Genomic DNA, 10,129 nt, shown 5'->3' on the forward strand with positions numbered 1-10,129 from the left:
TTCCAAATTTCTTCTTTGGAATATATGACCGAAGCTGGGTGTTTTTCATGGAGGAAAAATGAAGTGACGAAGGAGAAAAACATGAAAAGAAATTAGAAATATTTTAAATAATGTGATAAAAATAAATTATTATTTTTTCACAAAAAATTTGACGTGGACACTGGTGTGTCATCCAGGTCAAGCAAGTGAGCAACAACAGCTATGGAGGTATTTACAATATCATGTTTGAACAAATTAAGGTGTACACTTGAAACTCCATAGAGTAAGGAGACCGACATGACAAACGGGGACAACTACAAGTATTTATTAGGCTATTCTGCCTTAAATTTAAAGGTCAATACCTTTTTTATTGATTGAAATCCCAATTCATAGTCTTTTCCAATTCTTTATCTTGTCCGCTAGTCTGTTAATATCTTCCAAAAGCAATAAATATTCAATTTATTTTTACAAATACAAAGAGAACTACATTCTCTTTCATAGCAGCAAGTTTAAAGTTCAAATTGAAGGTTAGTCATTCTTTTTGTTCCTCCATGTAGAAAATTTTATTCTTTTCAACTCAAGTTACTTGAGCTTCTAAGTAGCGTATAATAGATTGTTTTGACTATATATATATATATATCACATATTTATAGTTTTCTTCATTTTTTATGCAATTTTACCTGTTTATAAATATTTACTATAATTATATTATTTTATAAAATATTAAAAATTAAATACCTATGGAACTTACGCCCCGTGACTCGGTATGTAAAACGCCTCGTCTTAGGCCAACGCCTTTTAAAACACTGTTCAAGAGTAGCTAGGACCTTGCTTTCAGTATTTAGGCCTTCTTCTAATCCAACAAAATTTAGGGACGCAAAAATATTGTGACGAAGTGATGTCCTAAAATCTACATCTATGAGAAAACGTATTATATATCCAGTCAAGATAGAGATTACAGCCTGAACAACAACTTCATCAAGAGCAGGAATAGCTGCAGTGTGCTCAATCTTGGCTTTCCTTACGCTTCCAGCTGTACCATAACTTTTGTTGGTTAACAAACTTCTAGTTGATGTGCTGTAGGAGGTCTCAGGTTGTTCAATATGTTTCTGATAATCATCTCTAAAGCTTGGATATCCTGAAAGAAGTTTACTAGAATTATTGAGACATTTTGTTGTTGCTTTTGTATCTTTTCCGAAGGACTGTCGTTGTCCTTCTGCTTCCTCACTTCTTCTAGAAAACCTGCCTTCACCACTCCCATTTCTGTAAGTTTGATTCGAGTATATATGATTGTATCTCGAACCATTTCGCTCTCCAACCTCAATTCATCAAAAGAACTACTCCCTCCGTTTCAATTTATGTGAATCGATTTGATTGGGCACAGAGTTTAAAAAAAGAGAGAAGGCTTTTGAACTTGTAGTGTAAAATAAGGCACATATATTTGTGTGGCTATAAATCATTGAATAAAGGTAAATTATTTCTAAATAAGGAAATAGGTCATTCTTTTTGGTATAGGTTCACCTAAATTGAAACGGATGGAGTAATACTAATTCTCTTAACATCCGATGATAGATCGCACGAGCCCATTCTGTGCTTACTTTCCTTCTTTTGCCTCCTGTCTGCAAAATTGACTCTTGGGGTCTTATCTTTCAAGTCATGCCACAGGATAGCAGATTTTGTCTTCTCGGTTTTTCTTGTGCCTGATGAAGACACAGGTTTATGAGGTTCTTGAAGTGGGTAAATAGGTCCACTTCTTGCCTCTTTGTTCCGAATGAAGCTTTAGGCACTGTTTTTGACATCCTCCTATTAAATCTTTCCTTTGCAAGGAGGTCCTCGAGTGACATGGCCATCTTCACTCAGATTAGAATATCAAACCACCTAAATGAGAGCAAACAAAAGAGATAGTTCAATTCCAATTAATGATTTAATGTGATGATTCTACCACAGGAAATCCGTAAAATAAAAACTCAAGTTTCAAATACCTTACTGTGTTATTTTAAATATAATCATTTCCTCATCAGATGTCTGCAATCACACAAATAAAACAAATAGAGAAAACATCAAAACTCTGAATTGCACAGGTCATATACTTCACAGTTCACACCAAAAGAAAATCTCTAGATACTTAAACCGCCAATTAGCTCCACTCTCCAATCAAGCATTTCATCGGAAGGGGGAAAAAAAAACAGAAAAGAACCTTAGATTTGAAGAAGAACTTAAGTTTCACAAAACTAGCATTGAACACCTTAATATCTGCTCAACCAAAAGAGATCAAAACAAGAGAAAACTAAATAAATAAATAAATAAACCCGTTAACATTAGAACTTTAAAAATATCAACTTTATTCTTCTTCTAATCAAAACTCAATTCTAAAGACAAGACTTCGGAAAAGTATTAAAATCTCAATTCCATATCTCTTCTAACCAAAACCCAATATTCCAACTTTGCAACAGACCCTCCAAGAACAAAAAGGGCATAATCAAGAAACATAAATATGAGCAAGCCTTAAAAGTACAAGTGTGAAAAAGGAAGTACCTTTTAGCTTGTATTATCTTCCATCAAAAGATCCCATAAACCAAACAAGAAAAACACATAAAACCCACCAAGAACTAGTGATTTCCTTTTAATTTTCTTATTTGGAAATGTGGATTAGGAAAACTATAAAAATGTCAATTCCATCTTTCTAACCAAATCAAACATTCCAGAGTGTATCTTAACTATGCAACATACCCTACAACAACAACAACAACTATGCCTCTGACTATATGAATCCTTACTGACCATGTTTCTTCATTTAAGCTCATATTATAAACTATGCAAAATACCCTCCAAGCAAAAAATAGGAAACAATCAAGAAACACAAATATGAGCAAAAGGAAGTACCTTTCAGCTTGTATTATGTTCCATCAGGAGACCCCATAAACCAAACAATAAAAACACATAAAACCCACCAAATATTAGTGAATTTCCTTTGATTGGAACTTTGGATTGAGTAAAACAAACAAAAGGGTAATAAAATCTTCCCAGAAAAACTGAGATGCTTGTGAAAGGAAAACTCAAAGGCCATTGAGTGGATGAATGAAAACAGAGGAAACAACAAAAAGAGAGGAAATTGCTCAAAAGTTACATTGGGCAGCAATGGAGAGAAAAAAACAAAGAGAAACGGACAAAATTAGAAAATGCACCAAGTACACTGGGAATTTCTAGTCACAATAGTCACTTTCAGTGTACAAGGTACAACTACGTTAGCTCTTAGTACAAGACCCGTGATGCATATGTTTATCTGGCTGAAGCTACATCTACCTACTCAGTTTGGCAGGCCAAAAGCTTTTAACTGGCCGTTTCCTTCGTCGCTTTCAAAAAACAAATAATTTCTTTTACTGAGAAATAAAAATAAATACATTTGCATACTCAAATTGCAAACTGTAAGAGAATATTTTTTGGGATTAATGCAAATTTTGGATTAATTAAATTATAATTGGACTGCTGATTTTATGGCTGTCAAATGCTATTAAAACTACCCTAACCTAAACTTTACGTTTCAAATTAGTGTTAGGTTCCTTTTTTTTTTTTTTTTTTTTGTTTGGGATTTTGATATTTGTTTAGTTTTCTAATTTTCGTTTTTTCTTAATCTCTATACTTTTTCTTTTAGCCCGTTTGACCAAGTTTTTTGAGGCAAAAATATTTTTTTTGTCAAAATAATTTTTTTAAAATTAAGGTGTTTGATCAAGTTTTTGGAAGGAAAAAAGTATTTTTCAGGAGCGGAAGCAAAAAATGATAGTTTATCTCCAAAAATACTTTTTTAAAAGTATTTTTTGGAAAAAATACACTTAGAAGCACTTTTTAAAAGTTTGGTCAAATATTAATTGCTACTCAAAAGTAATTTTCAAACTAAGTAGTCAAACACAAATTATTTTTCACTAAAAGTACATTTTTGAAAAACACTTTTGAGAAGCACGCCTCGAAATAAGGTGATTTTAGAACCTTGGCCAAATAGGCTAAAAAACATCTTGACACTCACCCAATCAACTCAGTAAATCCTACCATATATATATATATATATAAAGGAATTCAAATTTTAATAATGTTGGTAAAGGTATGATTGAGTGACATAATGATAAATTTTTCTATTATTAAATTAAAAATACATTTACGTCCTCATCAATTTTATTTTTCTTCTATATGTATAGTCTTCTTTTATGTTTCTCACGAATTTACTTTATACTATCAACTCGGATTACTAAATTAGCTATTAATTTTTGTCATACTTAATTGATCCATACACAAGAAAGCAAATTCTTTTTTGTCACTTTTTTTAACTAAAAAAATTCTTGTCGCAAGGTATAAAACTGGATGAATAATGGGCTTACCCTTTTACTATTTTTACGTAACATCATATTTTATATATGTGATAGTTCAATACCATGGCGTCTGCATAACTCACATATCATGCATTGCGCTCTCATCACTATATCAAAGTCATATAGGTGTCTTATTATTATATGAATTTTATGAAAGAAATTTAAGGGTCTTTTAATATATTTTGGTTTTAAGCAACTAGTTCCGTTGAATTACATGAACATGTGTTCAACGAGCTTCATTCACATTTGATATCTGAATGACACATTCACTACTTTAATGTTCTTTGTCATTATTGTCATACATTAATTGAAATTCAATAAAATTTGCTTGAGAACGTCACGGGAGGCTAGTAAAGCCTTGATTTAGGCCCTTAAATCTTTGAAATCTGAGAAATTTTAATAGTAGATTTTATGAGATTACTTTATTTTAGATAAGATTAAAGTTTGTAGGAAAAATAAAGAAGTACAAAATTTTGTAAAAAAGAAAGAAAGAAAGACTATCTATTGTTTAACACTAAAAGTATTTTAGAATTTTGAATTAAACTACATAAATCTTTATATTAGTAAGTATCATTTTTACAGCAATATCAAAGGTAGCTCTTCATGTCTAACATCTTCAACTACAATCTTCCTCATAACTTCCTTCCATTTAACCAAAACATCTTTGTAAGGCCGAGTTTTGAATTTTTGTACTTCTAGAGAGAAATAGGTAGCTCTCTCTCTATAATTTCTTTACAACTTTTTACAATTTGTATGTCGTTTATGTAACGACCCGACCGGTCACTTTACTTCCTAGGTCTCCGTTCCCTTAAATATGACTCTCCGTATGTGCTTTTACTGTTTTATGACTTTCGGGGATGGTTAGTTCGGAATTTGGAAGGATTCGGGTTGAAATCGGAACACTTGGTTCCTTAAGGTTGGCAAAAATGGCTAAGTTTGACTTGGTCAATATTTTAAGTAAATAACCTCAGAACCGGGATTTGATGGTCCCAATAGGTTCGTATGATGATTTTGGACTTGGGCATGTGTTCGGATCGGGTTTTGGATGACCTGGGAGCATTTCGACGCTTAAGATTCAAAGTTTGCTTATTGAAGGTTTAAAAGTTCTTTAAGTTTGGTTTAGAGTAGGTTTTGGTGTTATCGAGGTCCGTTTGGAATTACGAGCCCTGAAATAGTTCTGTATGGTGATTTAAGACTCGCACGCAAAATTTGGTATCATTCCGAGTAGTTTAAATGTGTTTCGGCGCGTTTAGAGTAAATTTGAAGAACTTGAAGTTCATAAGTTAATTAAATTTGGTTTGGGATGTGATTCTTAGTTTTAATGTTGTTTTCCGCATTCCGTGGGTGAGAGCGAGTTCGTCTTATAATTTTAAATTTATTGGTATATTTGGGCCGGACCCCGGGGGCCTCGAGTGTTAATCGGAGGACGCGCGGACCAAGTTTTGGACTAAGAGGAAATGGCTGAAGCATCCAGCTTATGTTGTAATCGCATTTGCAGAAGTCTAGCCGTAGGTGCAAGCTCGCAGAATCGAGCCATTGGCCGCAGAAGCAGCCCAGCACATGCTGCCCAGTGATTGCATAAGCGGCGCAGGGAGCGCACCTGCAGAGGCGCAGGTGCGAAGAAGATGATCGCAAAAGCGAAATAGAGTCGCAGGTGCGACGCGCTCGCCGCAGAAGCGAGCCCACAGATTCGAGCTTGTGGCCGCAGAAGCGGCTTTGGGCATTGGCCAGTGGTCGGCAGAAGCGGGGAAGCAAGCGCAGAAGAGGCACCGCAAAAGCGGGATCCCGTCCGCAGAAGCGAAGCCAGCCAGCCTAAGGCACTTCCACAGAAGTGGACCTTGGTCCGCAGATGCGGCCCAATTACCGCAGGTGCGAAATCGCTGGAGGCAGAGTGGTCTATTTAAAACGGGACTTAGGCTATTTTGAGTTCATTTATTATACACTTGGGCGATTTTGGAACTTCTTGAGAGGGGTATTCACCTAGCAACTTAGAGGTAAGTAAATTCTATCTAATGTAATTTAAGTACATAGATTAAGGGTAGATTGTAACATGTAAATTTGTGAAAATTATGAGTTTAGATTAAAAAAAAAATCTAGGTTTTGATAAAAAATAAATAAATGGGATTTAACGATGAAAATGGTTAGGGAATTTTGGAAAAATTATATATTTGAGTTCGTGAGGTTATGGGTAACAACTTTCTTCGGAAATTTCCCGAATCCGGGCACACGGGCCCGGGGATAAATTTTAGGAATCTTTCGATTAGGGTTGGGTAATTACTCTAATAGTTAGAATATGAACTTTTGAACATATATTGATTGATTTGTACAACATTTGACTAGCTTCGGATTGTTCGGCACCAAGTTTAGGCTTTAGAGTAAATTTGAGGCCGGGAAGTGAGCTTTGAGACGAGGCAAGTCTCTTGTCTAACCTTGTAAGAGGGAATTTACCCCATAGGTAATTTAAATTAATATTTACTTCTAATTGTGGGGGCTACGTACGCATGAGATGACGAGAGTCCGTGCGTAGCTACTGTTCATGCTTATGTTCGGGTAGCTTAGGACCCAAATTATGGATTACTTGTAATGTTTGTACCCTATTTGTTAATTTAAGTGCTCAAACTATGTTAGAACTTGTTAGAGGAATTGTAAACGATCGAATTTCACTTACTTGAATTTTAGCGGATTACTTGAAAGTTAATGAAAATTTTATTACATTGTATATTAGCCATGTTATAATGTTTAAGTCAAATACTTATAAAGTATCCTCTCTTTTTGTGGAGCGGGCCGAACGTCTCGGCAGTAGATAGATGCATCTATGGATCGTGCCGCACGTTCCTCGGCAGTGTACGCGTTATTCTGGGTCAGATCGTACGACCTCGGCATAAATCGTTCTTAATAATACTCGGAGCTTAATCATACTTGATATTAGTTTGTGGCTTATGAGGTTACACTTATCAATGACGGGAATTTATTTGGAACTTATTAATTTGTGAAAGAATTATTTGCTCCTTCTTGCTAATGGTTTATTATTATTAATTACATAACTCATGCTTATTTGGAATTTCTGTATTCAAATTGTTAGCCCATAGTAAGTGTCGAAGTCGACCCATCATCACTACTTCTTCGAGGTTAGACTAGATACTTACTGGGTACATGTTGTTTATGTACTCACGCTACACTTCTGCACTAATCGTGCAGGATCTGAGGCGGGTGCATCTGGCGGTACTACCAGCGCGCATCCCAGATATCCCGAGGCCTAGTGGTGAGCTGCTTCCTGAGCCGTTCTGCAGCACCTAGAGTCTCTTCTTTACATTTATTTTTATCTATTTTCATTTCAGACAGTGGCTAGAGTTTTGTATAATCTATTAGTGCTCATACACTTGTGACACCATATCTTGGCACACACACCAGCAGGCATATGGTTTTGGATTATTTTCTAGTTATGATTGCACTCAGCTGCTTTCGTCTATTTATTTACAAATTACGGTTTCTTAACCTTTTTATTTAATCACTTGAAAACTTATTAAAAGAGAAATAACATGGTTTAATTCACTGTTGGCTTGCCTAGCGATAGCGTTGGGCGCCATCACAGCCTATAAGAGAATTGGGTCGTGACACACTACATGATATTAGAGCACTAGGTTCACATAGGTCTTACAAGTCATGAACAGGCCTAATAAAGTCTTGCGGATCGGTGCAGAGACGTTTGTACTTATCTTTGAGAGGCTATAGGTTGTTAGCAAACTACTCTTTCTTCATCTTCTATCGTGCAGTCAATGTGGTACTAAGTATCTTTCTCTTATTCTCTCACATATGTTCCAGACCATGGAGGAGCTGCTCTCTCTTTTGTTAGAGGCCGAGAGAGGGCTCCAGCCCGTGGTAGGGGACGAGGATGTCCCAGAGTTGCTCCAGCTATGCCACCAGTAGATCCAGTAGAGGATCCTATTGTTGAGGACCAGGGTGAGGTGCCTGCAGCAGAGCCAGCCATGTCCGCACTGGGATTTCAAGAGGTTATGGGCCATATGTTGTGGTTCATGGATTCTATGACCCAGGCTGCTTTATTTTCAGCAGATCCAACCACTTCTCAGGCCGGAGGGGGAGCACAGATCCCTACCGCTCAGGCTCTAGGGAATGCAGTTGTCGTATATCAGACCCCGGGTGCACTACCCGTGGGCAGAGCTCAGCCAGTTGTAGTAGCTATACCTGAGCCCAGACCAGCTGCGACCGGCGATCCGTAGAAGCTATTGGATAGATGGACTAGGCTTCATCCCCCTGTCTTCGGAGGTGAGCAACATGAGGACCCCCAAGACTTTATTGATCGGTGCAGGGATAAACTGCACAACATGAGGATATTGAAGTCCCATGGGGTGGATTTTACTACTTTCCAGCTGGAGGCCAGGGCCCGTAGGTGGTGGCAGTCATATCTTCTCGGCAGACCAGTAGATTCTCCTCCCACAACTTAGGACCGGATCACTCTTATTTTCCTAGACATGTATATTCCATCCTCTCAGAAGGAAAAGTTACGATTTCAGTTTGAGCAGCTCCAGCGGATGAAGAAGGACATAGTTGAGTATGTGGCGAGGTGCCTAAATTGCCAGCAGGTCAAGTATGAGCATCAGAGGCTAGGTGGCCTACTTCAGCAGATGACCATACCTGAGTGGAAATGGGAGCACATTACTATGGACTTCGTAGTTGGGTTGCCACGGACCTTGCGGAAGTTTGATGCAGTTTGGGTCATTGTCGACAAATTGACCAAGAAGGCACACTTCATTCCTGTTGTGACCACGTACTCTTTAGAGAGGTTGGCCCAGATTTATATTCAGGAGATTGTTCGGTTACATGGTGTACCTGTTTCCATTATATCAGATAGAGGTCCTCAGTTTACTTCGCATTTCTGGAGGGCAGTACAGATAGATATAGGGACCCGGGTAGAGCTCAGCACAACCTTTCATTCGCAGACCGACGGGCAGTCGGAGCGGATAGTTCAAATCTTAAAGGATATGATCAGAGCATGTGTGATTGACTTCAGAGGGCAGTGGGATCGATTCTTGGCTTTGGCCGAGTTTCTTACAATAACAGTTATCAGTCCAGCATCGAGATGGCCCCATTTTAGGCTTTATATGATCGGCAATGTCGTTCTTCCATCGGATGGTTTAAGCCCACCGAGGCTAAGTTGTATGGCACTGATTTGGTGAAGGATGCCTTAGAAAAGGTAAAGTTGATTTAGGAGTGATTTCGCACAGCACAGTCCAAATAGAAGAGTTACACGGATCGAAAGACGCGTGATTTATATTTTATGGTGGGCGAGAAAGTTCTCTTGAAGGTCTCGCCAGATAAAGGGGATCATGAGGTTCGGAAAGAAGGGCAAGTTGAGCCCAAGGTTCATAGGTCCATTTGAGGTGTTGAGGCGAGTTGGGGAGGTTACTTATGAGCTTGCTTTGCCTCCCAGGCTATCGGGAGTTCATCCGATTTTCCACGTGTCTATGCTCCGAAGGTATCATGTCAACAGGACGTATGTGTTGGACTACAACACAGTTCAGTTAGATGAGAGCCTAGGTTATGAGGAGAAGCCAACTACCATTGTTTATAAACAGATTCACCCGTTGAGGTCCAAGAAGATTTATGCAGTAAAGGTTCAGTAGAGGGTTCAACCAGTTAAGGAAGCGACTTGGGAAATCGAGGAGGACATGCAGAGCAGATATCCACACTTGTTCAGCACTTCAGGTATAATTCTAGACTCGTTTGAGGACGAACATATGTTTAAGAGGTGGAGAATGTAACGACCCGAT

The 10,129-nt window shown here is 37.7% G+C and overlaps 1 long non-coding RNA gene across 1 annotated transcript; it reads right to left on the reverse strand.

Annotated features, from left to right (window-relative positions):
* Positions 1-890: 890 nt before the first annotated feature.
* On the reverse strand, positions 891-3,001 carry LOC107766500 (uncharacterized). Its single transcript, XR_001643728.2, has 3 exons — positions 2,863-3,001; positions 1,962-2,004; positions 891-1,857 (listed from the first exon to the last, which is right to left on the reverse strand). It is a non-coding gene; the product is annotated as an uncharacterized LOC107766500 (long non-coding RNA).
* Positions 3,002-10,129: the final 7,128 nt, after the last annotated feature.

This window comes from Nicotiana tabacum, chromosome 2 (genome assembly GCF_000715075.1).
Source record: "Nicotiana tabacum cultivar K326 chromosome 2, ASM71507v2, whole genome shotgun sequence".
Classification (NCBI taxonomy): domain Eukaryota; kingdom Viridiplantae; phylum Streptophyta; class Magnoliopsida; order Solanales; family Solanaceae; genus Nicotiana; species Nicotiana tabacum.